This window comes from Urocitellus parryii, unplaced genomic scaffold (assembly GCF_045843805.1).
Source record: "Urocitellus parryii isolate mUroPar1 unplaced genomic scaffold, mUroPar1.hap1 Scaffold_53, whole genome shotgun sequence".
Taxonomy (NCBI): Eukaryota; Metazoa; Chordata; class Mammalia; order Rodentia; family Sciuridae; genus Urocitellus; species Urocitellus parryii.
The window spans coordinates 790502-811104 of NW_027554068.1; the positions used below are offsets into that span (position 1 = coordinate 790502).

The window sequence follows — 20603 nt, forward strand, 5'->3', positions numbered from 1 at the left end:
ACTAAGTTTATTATGGGATTTTTTTGCCATGAAAATATGCCAAATTTTGTAAATGTTTTCTCTACATCTATTTAGATTCTTTCTTAACCATATGTTTGTTTAAATGTGATATATCATATTAATTGGTTTCAGCATTTGTATAATCCTTTAATGTATAATTAGATAACTTTCCGTTGTTATTCTTTGAGAGATTAACATCTATTTTAATCAGGGATATTAACCTGTAATTTTATCTGATTTTAATACAATTATCTAACACTAGTATCAGGATAATGCTGTACTCATAAAATTAATTGTGTTATCTTATTTTCACTTTTCCAGAGGAGTTTAAAAAAGAATTGGCATATTTAAAAAATTAGGAGAATTTACCTGTGAATTGATCTGGTCTTGGGATTTGTCTGTTTAACTTGTTGTCATTTCTTATTTAGTTCCCTTCCCTATTATTGGCATGTTCTATTTCTTCATACTTCAATATTGGAAAGTTGTATGTTTTTAGAAATTTGTCATTTCATTCTAGGTCATCTGTTTTTTTTTTTTTTTTTTTTTTTGTATAATTTTCCATAACCTCATAGTAATCTCTGCTGCAAGATTTTTCCCCTGTGAAATCAATTAGAATGTTTTCTCTTTCATTTCTGATTTAATTTATTTGAGTATTCTCTTTTCTCTCTTTTATTTTAATATAAGTTAAGTTTTATTAGTTTTGTTTACCTTTCTAAGAAAGAAAAAAAACCTCTCACTGGTTGTTGAATTTTTCTCTATTATTTTATAATTCTCCATTTTGTTTATTTGTGCTCAATTGTATTTTGTATATGAATGACTTTGTGCTTATTTTCCTGGTATGTTGCTCAGTATAGAGTGTTTGTCCAAATATGTGAGGCTCTAGGGTCTATGCACAAAATGATGATAATAGTAATGTTAGGTTGGCTGTGTATGTTCTCTCTTCTTTTTGTAAATTTACTCAATTTAATGGTTCTGACAAAAAATTTCTATAAACTTCCTGGTTTTGCTACCTCTCTTAAGTTTCTGAGTTGGGTTTTGATTTTCATTTCTCTCAAGATACATTCTACTACACATTCTGATTTCTTATTTGCTACATTTGTTGTTCAGGAGTATGCTGTTTAATTTCTACTTATAAATTTTAAATTAATTTCTACTTATAAATTTTTCCATTTTCATTCCTTTATTAGTTTCTGGTTTCATTCAACTGTAGTCAAAAAACATACATTATATACAGTGTCAAAGTTCTTAAATATTTAAAATATTTTTGGGACATAACACATAATCTTTCCTAAAGAATGTTTTGTGTACACTTGAGGAAAAATGTGATTTCTTTCTTTATTGATGTGGTATATTGGTCTATATGTTTCTATAAATTTAATGTATTACTAACTGTTATTATGTCTCACACTTTATATAATTTATTGTATAATGATATGTTTTTTGGACATTATATATACTCATTTCCTGTTATCCTATAAACAATACAACTTATTAGTAGTGTTTTTTTTCTTTTCTTTTCTTTTTTAAAGGATTTAATTTGGCTCTTGGTTATAAAAGTCCAACTCAAAGGCCCACATTTGTTTATTGCCTTTTTGATTGTAGAGTTAAAGATGATGTGGTGTATTGCATAGTGAGAGACATGGAACACTCACTCTTGTTGATAAAACAAACTATCATTTTCATTAATTAACAGCAGCAAGTGTAAATTCAACCTATCAAATCATAGTAAAAAAAATCTTAAAATCCTATGTAGGTACATAATATTCTGCATTCATATAACTTGTCACTGCCATAATTAGGGAATTTTAAATATTCAGAAGTGTTTAGTCACATCTCATTGATAAGAAGCAATTGTTGCATTTATTAATCAACAGAAAAAAAGTTATGCAATTAATGTTGTTTACTCACTAGTGTTTTCTAGAGGAAATATCATTTTTATACCACAGTTGCTACTAATACAATCTTTATTAAAGGATTATATGGAAATACAGAAGCAGCACACCAAGTCAGTCTTGACTAACAGTTTATGCATGGAGGTGCAAGAATTGTTCTGCATCACATTTACATTGTAATGTAAATGTGATGCAGGATGTGTTTCTGTAGGTTAATGTACTTCAGATTGCATTGTAACAGGTACAACACTTACAATACTATTAAGAAGACTTGTATATTAATCAACTTTTTTCTAAAATGTAATTCACAAGAGTATGTGACTCATAATCACACACATTATTGTGCTATGAATAAATTTTATTTAGTGAAGTTTTCTAAGAAAATCATCATTTGCATACCTAGAATTTATTTCAAAATGAAAGACCTGAATAGCCGCTTCAGGTTGCCCTCAAGGCTTTTTAACCCACACTGCCAGGAAAACTACAATAGGGTAATTTTTGCAGCCCTCGAGGAAATGCATGGTATTATGCCTGGGTCAGGTTTTACAACAGATTTTCAGTGGCATGTGGGGTTTCATATTTTCTGTTTAAGGAAAAAAATCACTCTTCAAGAATTTTCTTTTGCATACTATTTTAAAAATTGGGAACAAATACTTCTTTACTCTGGGTCTCTATAACCTAATGTGCATCAAGAGGGAAAGGCACATATTGTTTGCTTATAGGTGCAACACTTTTCACCTATAGTAGTAAATCACTTTCTTACAGATATTAGAACTCTACTGCCACATGTCCAAGTCAATCAAGAGGGCTTAGATGATACCTGGGCAAATTTTAATGTGTTTATTTCTACAGTTAGTTTTTATTAAAATTTCTGTGAAAAAAGGAATCCTATAAATAGTAAAAGGAGGCAATAGTGCTCTATGGCCTTAAGTAAATGGTGTTAATGCAAGTGTACATAAGGTAAAGTTGCTCTTCCCACAAAAAGGACAAAAATAAAGCTAGAGATAGCACAACTGTTTATATCAGGAGATGGGTGTGGGAAATATTTCATCCCAAGTTTGGGTGACATAAATAGCTATTAATACAGTTATTTATTTTTTTCTCCAGGCTAGATCATCTATGCCTTACACCTCTTTCTTCTACTCTTTCCTACAGAAATCCACATAAGATGAAAAAAATTCACAACACTTTATTATTTGAGTATAAGGGCTGAGGCAACACTGCCAGCAACTCAGCTAGAACCACAGACCTCTGAAACAGTAGAGTTCCTGAGAGGATGTGAAACAGCCATCCAAACAATATTTGCCTACTTTTACAGAAAGATACTGGAAATAAACAGGCATATGGAATTCAACAGTTGGCTAAAGGTGTTTTACATTCAGTTGTTTGGGAGTATAACTGATTCAAGTTCTCTGAATCTTCTGGTTAGAAAACACAGGATTACACTATCAACTCTTAAAGTACATCAAGACAAGAAAAAAGTCACTTGAGGATAGCATGGCCTTTGCATTTAAGGTGAATCTGAAACAGGAGATCTTCTCAACTCACAATTCTGGGGATTCTGGAAGGAAGATGAGCCCTAAGTGACCAGCTGTCACTGAGATATACAGATAATTACTTAGTAGATATTGTCCGAGTAAACCACATGTGGCTACTGGGCAAGCTGAAGAAAGAGAATAAATCTTGTCCTTCACATGCATAGTTGTTTTGATAGTGATACCCAAATTCTGAAAAGACATTGACTTTTTACAGGACATTAATAAGGCAAGACAACTCACTTTCAAAGTAGCTCCACTCTTAGAATTTCCTGAGTACCAATGACTTGAACTATAAACAATTCAAACCACTGGGTCATGATCAGTCAATAAGTTAAAACTATAAGGATCAAAAAGTCCTAAGAGCATCAGTGAAAAACAAATCCTATTTACCAAAGGACTGGGATTTAGAAAATAATTTAGTGTATTCTGTACAGAATGGGTTATCAAGGAGTAATATTTTTATTATGGCTCTAAGGTGGAGGCAACTCAGTGTCCCTTGCCACTCCCACAAATCAAGCCCCAGAGGCAATGACAGTACCATGAAACTTAGCCTCCCTCCCACCCCACCCCCATAACCACCCCTGCTTCACAAGCTGCAGAGGAACTGGCTGCTGCTCACTCCAGTAAATACAATACCCAGGATAGGAGCAGAGAGAGAGAGCTTTTTTGGAGGGTCACATCCAGCCAGGCTGATAAAGATATGGCATGTTTTGTGCCCAACACTCAAAGGGTAACATTTGCTTCAAGGAAAGACCTGGGAGCCTGGATAGGGTGCTCTGTCACACCAGAAGTCATCAGCTTGAGAGGTTTCCAGGAGCCAAAACTCTCAGGGCAGGACACTGGCACACATTTATCCTATGTAGTGATATGTTTAGATATAAGAATACCCTATGAATCCCTTTCCACAATCTAAGGCAACTATGCTGCTTCTCCTGTTGTCCTTGTATATTTGTAAATGGGGCTGAGAATGGAACACAGTGCCTTGGACATGCCAGGCAAGTGTGCTACAGCTGAGCTACAGTCCCAGCTCATGTGGTAACTTTTTGAAGAATATGTCTGAGACATAATTATATAAGGTTATGTATACAGATATGTAAAAAGTACTTTCTAAGAAATAAAACACTAGAGGGGCTGGGGTTGTAGATCAGTGTCAAGAGTACTTGGCTAGAATGGTAGAGACCCTGGGTTTGATCCTCAGCACCACTGAAAAATTAAGGAGTAAAATGAAGGCATTGTGTCCAACTACACCCCCCAAAAAAAACAATAATAAAAATCGATTATATATATGCAAGTAAAATGATTACAATGGATAACTTCAGGGTAAAATTTAAAAATTTGATATGATAACAATGAATAACTTATTTAAATTGAAATTCTTGGGCTAAAGATAGGCATTTGCTTTCAATTTTGGCCTATTTTCTGAATCTTCTCTGCGGAAAGAGTTGTGACAATTTTGTATGGCAGCTCTCAGGACATGACAATTCCATTTTCTAACACTGTTGACGTTAGATTTTTCTCACTCTCTTTATTCTTTATATTTGTTAGGCAAAAACACACATGCAATTTATGTTTACTGTGGAAGACTGTATTGTGGATGACTTTATGTTTACTGTGGATTGACTGTATTGTGGAAAGTCATCTCAATGTTTGGTATGTCATCTTTTAAACAGCTGATAGTGAGTTTTCCCATTTTTATCTGTTAGTTGTTTCTCCTTATTGACATGGATGAGCTCGGTCTGTGATTAAGCTGTGGTAAACTGTGCAGACACCCACAGGAGCATCCCAAAAATACTGTTCTCTAGCAACTGGCAACAGTTTTTCCCCTTGCAGAGAGCCCTTTGCTGGCTTGAGAATTCTGTTTTACCCTCTCAATTTGCAATCAAAGTCCAAAGTTTTCCAAGGGTCCAGCGGGTGTCTGCCCATGGACAGAACGGTCCTGGGCAGAGCCTGGACTCAGCCTGGGTTCGGTTGTGGCAGGAGGAACACAGGACTCTACTGAGCCTGGATCGACTGCAGGTTGGCGATGCAGATCTTGGCCAAGCCTGAGCTCTGGCAGCGGTCAGCAGGTGGCAGTGGCGGGACCGGAGCAGGATGAAGTTGGGCCTAACCTGTGCCTGGGCTCCCTTGCAAGCTGAATCTGGGCTGAGTGTCAGCATCGGCTGGGGATCAGACAGTGGCTGGATGGACCAAGGCCTACCCTAGGTAAGGACTCCCACGCAGGTGGAATAGGCTGATCAGGGCAGAGCCCCAGCTCTGTCGGAGGTCAGCCAGTGCTGTAATGGAGGTGGGCTTACCATGAGAAGAGGTTCGTGTGCAGTTGAGTGGGGTGGATCAGGCATGAGCCTGACCTCCTCAGGGTTCCACTCATGGCAAGATGAAACTGTGCTTACCCTTTCCCAGGCTCGCACACAGCTGGCCTGGGTTGCTGATCAGGGAGGAGCCTGAGCTCTGGAAGTTGTACACCTGTGAGCAGAGGGGGGTCCCGGGTATGTCCTGAGCTCTGTTGGTGGTCTGCTGGTGGCGGGAAGGAGTAAGGCCTACCTTGGGCCAGGCTCCTGTTAGTGAGGCTGAACTGGGCTGGGGCTGAACTCTGACAGGTGTCTTCCACTAGGCAGAGTCAGTGGTGGGTGGGGCTAGAGCTCTGGAGGACATCTGACAGTGGGCGGAGTCATTCCTGGGCTTATTCCGAGCTCCTGCAGGGGTCAGCCTGAGGCAGGATGGACCTGTGACTACCCTCTGCCGGGGCTTGCCTTATAGTTCAGCAGGCAGGATCAGGCCTGGGCCTGACCTCCACATGGGTCTGCTAGTGACAGAATGGAACTGTGCTTACCCTTGCCCAGGCTCCCATGCAGCTGAATTGGTGGATCAGGCAGAAGCCTGAGTTCTGGAAGGTGTTCGCCTGCATCTAGCCTAAACTCTGGGGGTGGTCGGCTCATGGTGGGGCGGGAGGGGGCCAGGCCTACATTCAGCCAGGCTCCCAGGCCTGTGAGCAAGGCTTACTTGGGCTGAGGCTGAACTCTTGCAGGTGTCTTCTAGTAGGCGTAGTCAGTGTGGGGTACAGCCTGAGCTCTGGTGGTCATCTAATAGTGGGCAGAGTCATTCCTGGGCTGAGTCTGAGCTCTGGCTGGGGTCAGCCCGAGGCGGGTTGGACCTGGACTACCCTCTGCTTGGGCTGCTGCCTCATGTCGTCTTGGGAGATCTGGGTAGATACTGAGCTCCCAAGGATGTCTGCTGGTGAGCAGAGGCAGTCCTTGGGCAAGCTGAAGGATGCAAGGTCATCAGGAGGTGGCGGGTAGAAACTGGGCCTTCCCTGGGGCCCGGTTCCTGGGCAGAGCTTGAGCCCAAGGTAGGCCTAACTCTATCTCGCCTCCAGCATTGTGAGGGAACCTCCTTCTGTCCCTCTCCAGGCCTCTCTAGGCCTCCTCACTCTGCCCTTAAACAGCAACCCAAAGGGTCTTTTAAAAACAAACCCAATTTATATAGGATCTATCAAAGTGCATGGAAGCATTCTACTGTCATGTGTAACTAATTAAATCAAATGAAAAATTTTAAAAAGTAGATCAGCAATTAGGACTTTGGTCGACATGTGGCAGAATACACTTATCTTAAATACAATGGCAAAAAGATGACAGATCATGTCACCCTCTAATGAGAAATTTTCCAGTGATTTTCCATCTTGCGCCATATAAAACCCAAAGCCCAACGAGGTCCCACAGGGACCACTGGAAACTTCTCATTCCACAGCTTGCCTTGGGAGCCTGCAGGGCCATGCCAACTCCCTTGTGGCATTAGGGCTCTAGTGCCATCATTTCCTCTCCAAGGGTGTCATCTGGATTCAATGAGGATAGGGATAATGCTCAGTGTCCTCAGAGCCCAGAAATGTGGCAGTCACACAGTTCTAATAATGATGTTGAAGGTTCTCTACACTGTGGTGTCATTGGTAAATTTCTTGGCCACCACTGGTTTTCCTCTGTTGGATATCCCTGAGGACTTCTCAGCCCAGGAAGAATGACAAGGCTGCTGCAACCAGCATGACCCAACTCGAGATTTCAGCTAGGGGTCATGACAGAGAATCAACAGGTCATGTCCAAACTCAGAAAACCAGATTATGACTGTACTGGGATCTTGTAATGCTATGCAGAAGCCCACAGGTATGCTCAGGCTCAGTCTACCAGGAAAACAGCCTTATGAACAGGAGGACAGTAAGGGGACCCTAGGAGATTAAGGGAAGACAGGACATTCAGGAAAAGCTCACTCCACCAGATTGGTGTTGAGTCTGGAAAGAAGACAAAGATGACAGGAGAACGTGAATGTACAAATTAATGTGCCTTGTGGCTTAAGAGGAAAGGGCTTGAGCCTGGTGTCCTGTCACATGGTGGCTGAGGCAGAAGCATTACGAATTCAAAACTGGCATCAGCAACTTAGCAAGGCCATAAGCAATTCAGTGGGGCCCTGACTCTAAATAAAATACAAAAAAGGGCTGGAGATGGGGCTCAGTGGTTTAGCTCCCCAGGGTTCAGTCCACAATAAAATAAAAATAAATCATGTACCTAACAGTGCATCCATGTACCATTTTGTTCTGAATCAACTAGCAGATGGTTCGTGTAGTGCCCAAAGTGAACACTCCCCATTTAGAGGCCATTCATGAAGCACTTCTCCTGCGGTGGTCTCGGTGCTGTGGTTCTGTGATGGAGAATGCATTGTGTCTGGCATGTGGCATGGGTGCCAGCTGCTAACATGTACTGTCTCTTCATTGTTCTCCCTTCCTATCCACACACCCAGCAATACAGACAGACTGCCTCATCACTTTACCAAGCACCAGTCAGGTTGGGCATCTATACACAATCCCTTTGAACATTGGGAGTTTCATACTGTTCCCCAAACTCAAGAATTAGGCCAGGCTGTGTGGTAGAGAAAGATGCAGAAAGCAGGGAGAAACATCATGCTTCTTACCTCCTCTGAGCCTCAGTGTTCCTACCTGCACAATGGCATGGTAATGTCTCCCTGGTACCTGATATTCATGTAGTCAAGCATATTGGTATCTAAAGCACTTAGCACAATGCTTGGTACCTGAAAAACACTTAATAAATGGTTTTTGTTGTTTCCTTGGTCCAGACCTGCTAGGGATGCAGGAAGATTACATGAGATGTAACCTTGTCTCTAAGAACTCAAGGTCAAATGAAAACCACAATGAACCATCTAGTATATGGGGGGTGGGTAGAGAAGAGCACAGAGTGGGCACTTAAACCTGATGAGGATACTCACTTAGGGGATGTGACTCAGTGCTAGAAAACTGGCCTGTCATGGGTGAGGCCCTGGGTTAAATTCCCAGTACTAGAGGAAAAAAACATAACTTTGCTTTTGCTCACTTAAATTTTTTCATTTATTCACAGATCTTACCAATAACAATTATTATTATGGTCTCCTAAAAGTTATTTTGTTTTTATTTCCCTCATCCTTTCTTTATTTATGAACTGTAATTTTCTTTAAGGAAACAACTCGCTCTTTCTCTATTTTTTCATTTACTATTTTTTACTATTCATATGGGCTATGGTTATATATTAAATTCTATGATTTATAATCAAATACTATCATTATGTATTTGCTCAAACTGCTCTAACTTGGCTGTTGGGAACTCTTTCAGATTGTTTCCTGAATCCTTTCAATAAGTCCCTGTCAAATTGACCAAGTTATGCTGCATGCATTCCAAATATGTCACAATAAATCCTCCTGGTATATGTAATTATAATGTACCATTTTAAAAAATCAATCCCTATTCCTTATTAAGCATCTCTCTATTTTCTGCCACCACAAGGGTTTCCAGGATTATTTTACATTTTCCCTACTCCAGTTCTGGGATCAAGCATTTCTTAACGAGCCCTGGTCTCTATTATTGGAGAATGGTATTTAGAAGCCAGATCTGGGTAGAGATCTGTCCTGCTCATTGCTATGGAAGGAAAGTTCTAAGTCCTCTTACTGTTCAGAATTTGGAACTATGTTAAACCTATAAATGCATCCATACACATACATCTCTTTTTCTTTGTTTTCTTTTTCCTTTCTTCAAAAATCTTTAGTTCATATTTTTACTACTAATTTCAATTCATCACCACAGTGTTCATCCTAACACCATCTTTTTTCTTTTCCTTTTTCTTTTTTGTACTGGGGATTGAACTCAGGGGTACTCTACCACTGGGCTACAATCCCAACCCTTTTTATTTCATTTTGCAACAGGGTCTCAGTAAGTTGCTGAAACTGGCCTCAGACTTTTCATCCTGCTGCCTCAGCTTCCTGAGTAATTGGAATCACAGGCCTGCACTACTGCACCCACCAAATGTCCTCTTTCCTTTCTTGTGACTGTGGAATTTGTTTTTCCTTTTCTTTTTTTAAATTAAAAGGCTGTTGCTTACGTATTGCTAAATTGTGAAAAAATATTCCTCAATTGTGCATGACACAAGAACACAAGATTGGTTGGTAGATATTGCTGTAAGAAGCTACATAAAAGAGAAGCCAACTGATTTAATGCTCCTTCTTCATTCAAAAAGAACTAATCACACTCTTTATGCTTTATTGGCAGTGGAGTGCAGAAGGGTCAGCCCAGGCTATGGAATGTAAGCTTGTTGTTCCAGCCAAATGAGACAGATGAGATGGGAATGAAAATTTATTTAAGCAGTTGTTTGTGAACATAGTTCTGAAAAAAAAAGTTGGGGGAAAATTTCCACTCTGAGGTCCTCTCACTTTGGCCACTGGCCTGCCTGGAGGCAACTTGCCTCTTGGGCCACCTCTTTATCTCCTCATTGATTTCTGGTCTCTTCTTATTCCAACAATCCCAACATAACTGCTGCTTTCTTTTCTTCCTACAAATGGGGGTCTATTTCCTTTTCCACAGATTCCCTGAGTGTTCATCTCAGTGTGGGGTCTCAGCAAACACTGCTCGATCAACTTGGGTCTTCAGAATCTTTTTAATCAGAAAAGCCAAATTTACATTTTTCTTTATTTTGTGGCTCAGCTTTGGTTTCCCTCATAGGTTGCCTGTTCTGATGACATTTGGGGTATGGGGAAATTAACTCTTTTCCTGTCCTTTTATAACAGCCCAGACTTGTTCAACAGGCAACCTCAACTGGAATGCCTCACCAAAACCCCAATTTTGCGTACTGTGCTTCAGATATGTGAAAGATGAGGAGGGAAGGGAAACAAGATTAGATCACTCTGAGGGCCTATGGAGTATTATTATTCCCAACTGAAATCCCCATTCTTTGAGTTCTTCTAGTAAGAATGAAAATAAGCTTGGTGCAGGTATTATTCCTTTTAGAGTTATCAATGATTCCAGAAGTCCACAGGACTGTTTGACTGCCACCCTGACCCTCCTGCAGGGAGAGGTAGGGGTCACCTCCACCGTGGCCTGGGCTGACCATAAATGAATTGGAAACACCCATAGTGGGGAGAAGGTCAGTGAAAGTGGGAGCCTAAGGAGAACCTATGTTTTCTTAGCCATATCCAAAGAGCCTGAATGGAACTGGTTAGCAGCCACACACTTCCTGAGAATGCACTGGGCAGCTTCCTGGAGGGACCAGGGAGATAATTCATGATTGGGACACTGAACCATCACAAGAATGTGAAGAACTCATTTTGAGGATTCTGAGAATACTATACATTCTAGGAAGGAATGTTTAGCACAGCCACTTAGACTTGGTGGGATGTATGAGTGATAATATTAATGATGATGTCTTTGGGGGCATGCTGAGTAGGGATAATAGCAGTGGTTTAATAAGAAGATACTCATAACAACCAAGGTGGTTGGGATTTAGTTCATGTCTCCCTTATGAACAGGCAAGGCACTTAAGTTTTCATCTTAATAAATTCTTACAACCATGAGGCAGGTACTCTCATTAGTCCATTTTACATCTGACAACTGAGATTCTCAAAGGTGGAGAATTGTACAGTGGTCACAAAACTACAAGAAAACCAAGGCCTTTCATAAATATTTTACTGTGTGGTCTTGTTGGAAGGATCTGTCTTGTGGGTTGCAGGATTTGATTTAGCCAAGGTAAGCATTCATGGGGCCATCGCTGGTGCTTTAGCACAGTGTCACCAATGCTAGTTACATGACTCAGAGAAAGGAAACTGAGACCCAACTACAATCTAATGATAGAAGTGCTCAGTGAGCCAGTAAAGGAATGTGCTGATGGGGGCAGTCATAGCACCAGGGATTGGGCCACCCAACCACGTATTCAATGACCTGGCTGAGGTTCAGAAACAAGGTGGTGAGAATTGAAGTAGGGCACGCCAGACAGACATGACAGCAGGAGCCAAAGCACTGTAGTGTGCAGTAAGTAGCATGGTGTGGGCCTGCAGTGACAGGCAGTTTAATATGGCCAGAATACATGGTTCAAGATAAAGGGGGAAAAGAGAGAAAACTGGAAGAGAAGCAGGTGCCTTAAATGAATCAGCCAAGGCCTTGGGCCCTAGATAGATAAAAGCCTGGATCTGGAGTCCAATTGAGCCATGCACTAACTATTTTGACCCTGAGCCACATCTTTAGAGGTTTTCTAAGCTTTGTTTACTTAACTGGAAGCATAGTGACGGATAATAGTCTACATGTTAAACTGACAGCTTGGGTGGATTCACAGAGTTGATGAATGGATTTGTCAAGAAGAATATCTACTTTCTACGACATGTGATGAATGGATTTGCCAAGAAGCATTTCTACTTTCTATTACATGGGATGAATGGATTTTCCAAGAAGCATATCTACTTTCTATTACATGTAAAGCTTTATTGTTCATCAATTGCTTCTATATTCTTACTTACTTTTGCATATTTCAGGTAATTTACCCTGTTAGTAGTGTGATTTTTCTGGCTCTGGGCTTGTCCTCTCAGTCTAGGTAGCCCTCAAGTGTAGACACCATATTTTAATCTACCATCACAAGATGTAGCCATGCAAGAATCTCAGCCTTGCTAGACCATTAGAATCACTTGGGAGTACCAGAAAGCTGCACAGGTCTGTTCCCCATCCCAGATGTATTAAACTAGGACCTTCAGGACTTTGGCTTAAGCTTTTACTCTTGACCAGCTGGGCAGAAAAATGTTTGAATCAATGAGTAAACAATCATACTGTATGTACAGTTGTCCCTCAGTATCCTTGAGAGTCTGGTTCCAGAACCTCTCCTGGACTCCCAAATCCATGGATGTTCAACACTTTATACAAAGTGGCATAATATTTGTATAACCTATAAATATTTTGGTACATTTTGAATCACCTCTAAATTACTTATAAACATAGTACAATGTAAATTCTATGAAAATAGTTGTTATAATGTATTGTTTAGGAAATAATGACAAGAAGAAATGTCTATACATGTTCAGTAAAAATGCAGTTTTTAAAATATTTTTAGTTACATATGGACACAATACCTTTATTTTATTTGTTTGTTTTATCTAATTTTTTAAAAATGTGGGACTGAGGATCAAACCCAGTGCCTCACATATGCTAAGCATGTGCTCTACCACTGAGCCACCACCCTATCTCATAAATGCAGTTTTTTAAAAATATTTTTACTTTTATTTTTGTAGTTGTCGATAAAGAGCATGCCTTTATTTTATTTGTTTATTTTTATGCAGTGTAAGGATCGAATCCTGTGCCTCACACAAGCTAGGCAAGCACTCTGCCACTGAGCTATAGCCCCAGCCATCAAAGCATTTTTTTTAAAGAAAGTTTTTGATCCTCAACTGGTTGAACTATGGATATAGGAGGCTAGCTAAATCAGTCAGGATAGACTAGAGCAGGCTATGATAGTTATTAACCCCCAAATATCAATGGCTTAAAATCAAAAAGATCTGTGTTTTGCTCATATTATGCGACCATGATAGTTTGGTTGAGGGCTCTGCTCAATGGAGAAAACACCTTAAGGGGCATTATTGTTTGTCCTATCAGAGAGACATATCTCAGGCTTGTCTCTCACTAGCATTAAATGCTCCACCCAGAAATGGCACAAACTCCTTCCATGCACACTCTTTGGTCAGGACTAGTCATGTGACCTGGTAGTGCAATCCTGCACGTTCCGAGAAGGTGAAAAGCCAGAAGTCATTGGTGAGCAGTGTAAATCACTACCAGACTACAAAATTGGCACCATCAACTTTATTTCTCAGCAATACTTAAAAGGTGTGTTCAAGGCCAAGTATAAAATATGGAGTGGTATTTGAATTTTTTTTTTTTTTTTTGGTTTGGCTCAGGGCGCTATTTTTTGTTTTTGTTTTTGTTTTGCATTTTTTAATTTAATGAGGCTAGACGGTATATGGCATTAAACTTGGTGGTTAAAAGCCTGAATGTCCAAACCTTAAGCTCTGCCATTTACCAGATGTGTGAGCTGGGCAAGTAAAATACCATTTATACCCATCAAAGAGATAATCAAAGGATGTGAGAGGCCAAGGAAGGAGGTTCTTTGTCAAATTGAGTGCTTAGAAACAGACAGCATTTACCTGAGTAGGACTGATGGGGAGAGGGCTACTTTAGGAGGTTTCACAGGAATTGGGGTGGCTCCAGTTGGCAGGGAGGATGCATGATTATCCCCCATAAATTGCTGCCTTCCTTCCTGATTCAGTGTGAATGTTTGGGCTGAAGAATCAGAGAAGTCAACTGGAGTTGGTTTAACCACATGAATTAGCTGAGGAAAGGGGATGTACAGGCTTCCTGCAGATTCTCTCTCTCTCTCTCTCTCTCTCTCTCTCTCTCTCTATATATATATATATATATATATATATATATATATGTATATATATTCATTTTGCAGTATGGGGATTGAACAAGGATCTTGCATGTGCACTTTTGAAAAGCATTTGTATTGAGATATGGTCTCACTAAGTTGTATAGGCTAACTTTAAACTTGCCATCGTCCTAGCCTAGTCTTCCAAGTAGCTGGGCATGTGCCACCGTATCTTCCCAGGGCTCTTTCTTAAAGCAGATAAAGTTTCTTGCACCACTGTCTCTAGCAAGTTTCCCCAAAATATCCTGGGCTTTAATGGGCTTTGGCTTATGAGAGGCCAGTGTTTTTGGGTAGAAATACTAGCTGCTTTAAGTAGAAAGGGTATTGCACAAGAGGATGTCAGGTACCCCATAGAACCATTGGTAGGGCTGGAGAAAACATTGACCAAAAAAACTGTTTTAGATATGACAGTTTGGATTATAGGCCTGTGCCATTGCACCTGGCAACAGTTTTACTTTAAATTACAGTATTATTATGAAACTTTATATATACTTGATTTGCATCCACCTTTCTTAAGAGACACCTCATAGAAAGGGAGAAACTTTGTGGTGTATCTTTATGATCATTTTTATGAGCTTTACCAGAGTGTTTAACATAGATAAGGTTCCTAGAGGATAAATGGTCAAGACTAAAGTATATGATACTTAGACTTTTCTGACCCACAGGTTGGGGTTTTCTAAGATTAAAATGCTTTTTTTACAAAACAAAATTATGTCTATGAAGTTGCTACTCAGGGTGTATTTTACAATTTTTTCTCCAGGTCTTTATCAGTACCATATGCTTGTCAGTGCTGTGCATTTTGGGGTTATGAATCTTATGCAAACTTAAACATAAAAGATAACAGTCTTCAAGACCATAGTGTGACAAAGGAGAAAGGCAAGTACATGAATCTTTAGAAACAGAACACTCCCTAAGGCATTAATCAAAATGTATGTGTTGTAATCAGTTTGGGAAGGATCAATATGAAGTCTGTGAGAAAAATGGCCTTTCCTCTGTTACTGGCATTTTTAATGTATTATCAAGCCACATTTGTATACACTGAACTTTAACATCATGCAGGGGAGAGAAAATTGTGGGAACATTTGGTTCTTTTGAACTTCCCACTTTTAATTCAACGTACTTTGTTGTATATTCGGGTACCACTGATGCAGCAAATGTCACCAGCACTGCTGAAAATGAAGAGTGTAGTCAAATAATTATCCATTGTACACCCCCAACAGGTAATGCTCAGCACATTTGGCTGTAATATTTTACTTTAAGTAAACATTGGGCAAATATATCTAATTTTCCTGGTGATGGACTTTATTTCTATTTTATAAAGGTGGGACTAGATGATCCTATAAGGCCTTCTGATTCATAGTTTGGTCAGTGTACCAGCATTTCTTGCAGAATCTCAGGCTCATACCACTGAATCAGAATCTGCATATTAACAGCTCTTGCAGGGGAGGGTCATGTACATCAAGTTGGAGAGGGAATTTCTTGATGGAACTTTAGGTCTAGAACTAGTTCTGAAATAAGTCATTGGTCCATAAAGTTTTTATATTATTTTTTATTTATTGTAGTGCCAGGGATTGAACCCAGGGCCTCCAGAATGCAAAGCTTGTGCTTTATTAATGAGTTTTGTCCCCAGTCTTCTTCTTCTTCTTCTTCTTCTTCTTCTTCTTCTTCTTCTTCTTCTTCTTCTTCTTCTTCTTCTTCTTCTTCTTCTTCTTCTTTATTACTATTATTATTATTATTATTATTATTATTATTATTATTTTATTTCATTTTATTTTTTGGTATTGATTGAATCCAGGATTGCTTAACCACTGAGCCACATCACCAACCTGTTTTACTTTTTCATTTTGAGGCAGGGTCTTATTAAGTTGCTTTGGGCCTCACTAACTTTCTGAAGCTAGTTTTGAACTTGTGATCATCCTGCCTTAGCCTCCTGTGCCACTGGGATTATAAGCATGAACCTATAATTGTTTTTTAAATGCAATCTTGTCTACTCTTTCTGATTTACTTTATTGAAGTTGTAGTTTTAGGAAAGTTATTAAATGATGCCAATATTTACTTGATTGTAATGTCATATTCTGCCTGCCTACCAGAGAACTTGGATTTATACTTTTACTATAAAGGCAAGGTTTTAAATATTTTTTGTTAAATCAAGTGCTACCAAAGAGATTCCTATTAGTATGATGTTACAGGATGAACTGGCCATTAATTTTGGGGGTAGGGAGGGTGACGGGGTAACAGGGATTCAACTCAGGGGCACTCGGCCACTGAGCCACATCCCCAGCCCTATTTTATATTTTATTTAGAGACAGGGTCTCACTGAGTTGCTTATCTCCTCAGTGTTGCTGAGGCTGGCTTTGAATTCAGGATCCTCTGGTCTCAGCTTCCTGAGCCACTGGGATTGCAGGTGTGTGCCACCATGCCTGGGTTGGCCATTAATTTTATAACTTAGAATCATCAGTGCTGTGAATTTACTAATAACTGATGCTGAATTGTGAGCTTCTTAAGGGGCTATGTATGTATGCTTTGAATATTTAACCCATTTCCTTGTGTGGAGAATGAGAACAAACTTAATTTTAACATATGAGTAAGTGTAACTAGCAAGAATCATTTATGTAATTTATTTTATTGTGCAGATATTAATTTTTGACAGGAGTGCAGTTGACTCTCTTTCCCATGAAGGATTCAGGTGTTGGAGATTGTACACAGAACTGATGATCAGTGAGAAGTAAACATCATAGTTTTTGGAGGAGACGGTGGTACTGGGGATTGAACCCAGGGGTGCTTAACCATTGAGCCACAGTCTCAGCCCTTTTTATATATTATTTATAGAGGCAGGGTCCCACTGAGTTGCTTAAGGCCTTGCTAAGTTGCTGAGGCTCGCTTTAAACCCATGATCCTCCTGCCTCAGCCTCCAGAGCCTCTGGGATTATAGGTGTGTGCCACATTGCCTGGCAGGAAACAGCATTCTTTTGCAGTACTGGACACACCTATAATCGGATCCATTCTGGAGGCTGAGGCAGGAGTACTGCAAGTGCAGGGTCAGTGTCAGCAACTTAATGAGACCCTCACCAATTTAAAGAGATCCTGTCTCCAAATAAAAAATGAAAAAGGCTGGGTATATACTTTAGTGGTAGAACACCCCTGGGGTTTGTCCCTGTACTACCCTCCTCGCAAATAAAATGTGAGAAAGAACTTCCATTTTAGCACTTCCTGAGGGTTCAGAGTGAAAATAAATTTGATTAAAAAAAAATGTGTTCATCGAAAATCAGATAAATGGTGCAGAACTGGAGTTCCACTGTATATGTCAAATTTCATGACAGTTCAGAAAGTTAAAACATCTTTTAGGCAATCATAGTTTTCTTGTTCTTTATAGTCAGACATTTTCACTCCTTAATTATAAATGAAATATTTTTCATTTGTGACATTACTAGCATGTCAAAGTCAGTCATTAGAACCAGCAATTCAGCTACTAAGCACATTCTTGTGATCATATATATATATATATATATATATATATATATATATATGTTTTACTATTATAGAGGGGTTTTGTTTTTTGCCAAGCTTTGTATGAATAGTTAACATTGATTATCAACCATAACCAACTTCAGCAGGTTGCTGTGAAATGCCATAAGAAATTGGGTTTAAAATGTTACAAATCTGTGTATATACATACATATCAGTTATAAAATATATAGAGAGCTGGGGTTATGGCTTAGTGGTAAATGGTAAAGCTTTGGCCATGTTTGAGGCACTGGGTTAGATTCTCAGCACCACATATAAACAAACAAACAAACAAATAAATGTTCATAAACAACTAATACAAATATTTAAAAAAAATAAAATACATAGGGAAAAGGAAGGAAGAAAAAAAAAAGCTAATATTTACTAAAGTTCCACTATGTGCCCAGCAGCCTGCATAAGTACATATGTATGCAAATTTACTTACGCCATCAACTGAATTAAGTAGGCATTATTATCTACATATCAGAAAATGCAACTTATTAGGCTTAAGAGGCTTTTTTAAGGTAAGAGTAGCAAGTTATAAACCATCTGATTCCAGACCCTCAGTATTTTAAGTACCTTTTATATGCTAAATTCTGTGCTTTGTATATTTGGTATAAGAAAAAGTAGAGGACTGGGGTTATAGCTCAGTGGTTGAGTGCTTGCCTTGCATGTGTGAGGCACTGGGTTCAATCCTCAGCACCACATAAAAAATAAAGATATTGTGTCCATCTACAACTAGAAAAATATTTTAAAAAAGGATAAAGAAAATGAAAAAGTAGAAATTTTCTTGGAAATATCTCTATATGCCCTTACCAAATAATAAAAGAAACTAATCCTGGTTATGTTTTGTTTCAGTACTAGAGAGTGAACCCTGGGGAGCTTTACTACTGAGTACCCTCCCTTGAGGCCTTTTTATGTTTTTAGTTTGAGACAGGATCTTGCTTAGTTGATGAGGCTGGCCTTGAAATTGCCATCCCCTCCTGCTTCAACCTCTTGAGTCCCTGGGATTATAGGTGTGTGCTAGCTACACCCAGATATTAAGCTGCTTAATTTTTAAAGTAGCCTAGTCTGTGATTGAAATATCTTAAAAGCAATATTTTTTTCAGTTTGGTTCAATTCAATTAGGTAACTCATTTATTCTAGAATCAACCATCAACAGTCATTATATCAAGCATATTAAACGAAATATGGTATTTTCTAAAATGTCTTTCATGTTTCTGTTTCTTTTTCATGTTAGGTGCTATTAAGCCCTGTGAATATTTACTGGGAAGCTGGATGACATGTCTCACCATGTGGTTCATTTTCTTGGTTGCATTGTTTTTCAACCTGCTAGTCATTTTAACAACATTCACATCTTGTACATCACTGCCTTCCTCCAAGTTGTTCATAGGCTTGATTTCTGTGTCTAACTTATTCATGAGAATCTATACTGGCATATTAACTTTTCTTGATGCCATATCCTGGGGCAGATTTGTTGAATTTGGCATTTGGTGGGACACTGGCAGTGGCTGCAAAGCAGCTGAGTTCCTTGCAGTTTTTTTCCTCAGAAAGTGCCAAATTTTATTAATGTTTAGCAGCTGTTGAAAGAAGCTTATCTGCAAAAAATATCATAAAAAATGGGAAAAGCAATCATCTCAAGCAGTACAGGATTGTAGCCCTTTTTGCTTTTCTGGGTGCTGCAGTAGCAGGCTGTTTCCTCCTTTTTCATAGAGGGGAATATTCTGCATCACCCTTGTGCTTGCCATTTCCCACAGGAGAGACGCCATCATTAGGATTTACCATGACTTTAGTGCTGTTAAACTCACTAGCATTTTTATTAATGGCCGTCATCTACACTAAACTTTACTGCAACTTGGAAAAAGAAGACCTCTCAGAAAACTCACAATCTAGCATGATTAAGTATGTCACTTGGCTAATTTTCACCAACTGCATCTTTTTTTTGCCCTGTTGCATTTTTCTCATTTGCACCATTGATCACTGCAATCTCTATCAGTCCTGAAATAATGAAGTCTGTTACTCTGATATTTTTCCCATTGTCTGCTTGCCTAAATCCGGTCCTGTATGTTTTCTTCAATCCAAAATTTAAAGAAGACTGGAAGTTACTGAAGTGACACGTTACCAAGAAAAGTGGATCAGTTTCAGTTTCCATCAGTAGCCAAGGTGGTTGTGTGGAACAGGATTTCTACTATGACTGTGGCATGTACTCACACTTGTCTGGTAACCTGACTGTATGTGACTGCTGCGAATCTTTTCTTTTGACAAATCCAGTATCATGCAAACACTTAATAAAATCACACAGCTGTCCTGCATTGGCAGTGGCTTCTTGCCAAAGACCAGAGGGATATTGGTCTGATTGTGGCACACAGTCAGCCCACTCTGATTAGGCAGATGAAGGAGACTCCTTTGTCTCAGACAGTTCTGACCAAGTGCAGGCATGATAGAGCCTGCTTCTATCAGAGTCAAGGATTCCCTTTGGTGCGCGACACTTACAATCTACCAAGAGTTAAAGACTGAACTACTGTGTAACTGTTTCCCCCATCAACCAAATTCACAGTGTTTATAGAGTGAACCATATTCTATTCTTTCATCTGGGAAGCACTTCTGTAATCACTTCCTGGTGTCACATAGAAGGGGAAGGTGGAAGTTTATTTCTCAAACCTGATATTTTTCAAAGAACAGGTGCCTAAATTATTAATTGGTGAAAAATTCAATTTCCAAGGAATGTGTGGTCTATTTGAAACAGAACTTGAAAAGGATTTGGGGTGTGGTATAGCAATATAACTTTTAGGTTTTTCAGATCCATAAGGAGCAAATTTATACCTATTTCTGAATTAAGCACAAGATAAAGAACAGCTGTTAATATTTTTAAAAAGGTAGTTCAAATGTGACTTTATATAACTGACAAA

The 20603-nt window shown here is 39.1% G+C and overlaps 1 pseudogene; it reads left to right on the forward strand.

The window, feature by feature from the left end:
- LOC144252687 (leucine-rich repeat-containing G-protein coupled receptor 4-like) overlaps positions 1–20211 on the forward strand; it is a 43739-nt pseudogene extending 23528 nt beyond the window's left edge.
- Positions 20212–20603: the final 392 nt, after the last annotated feature.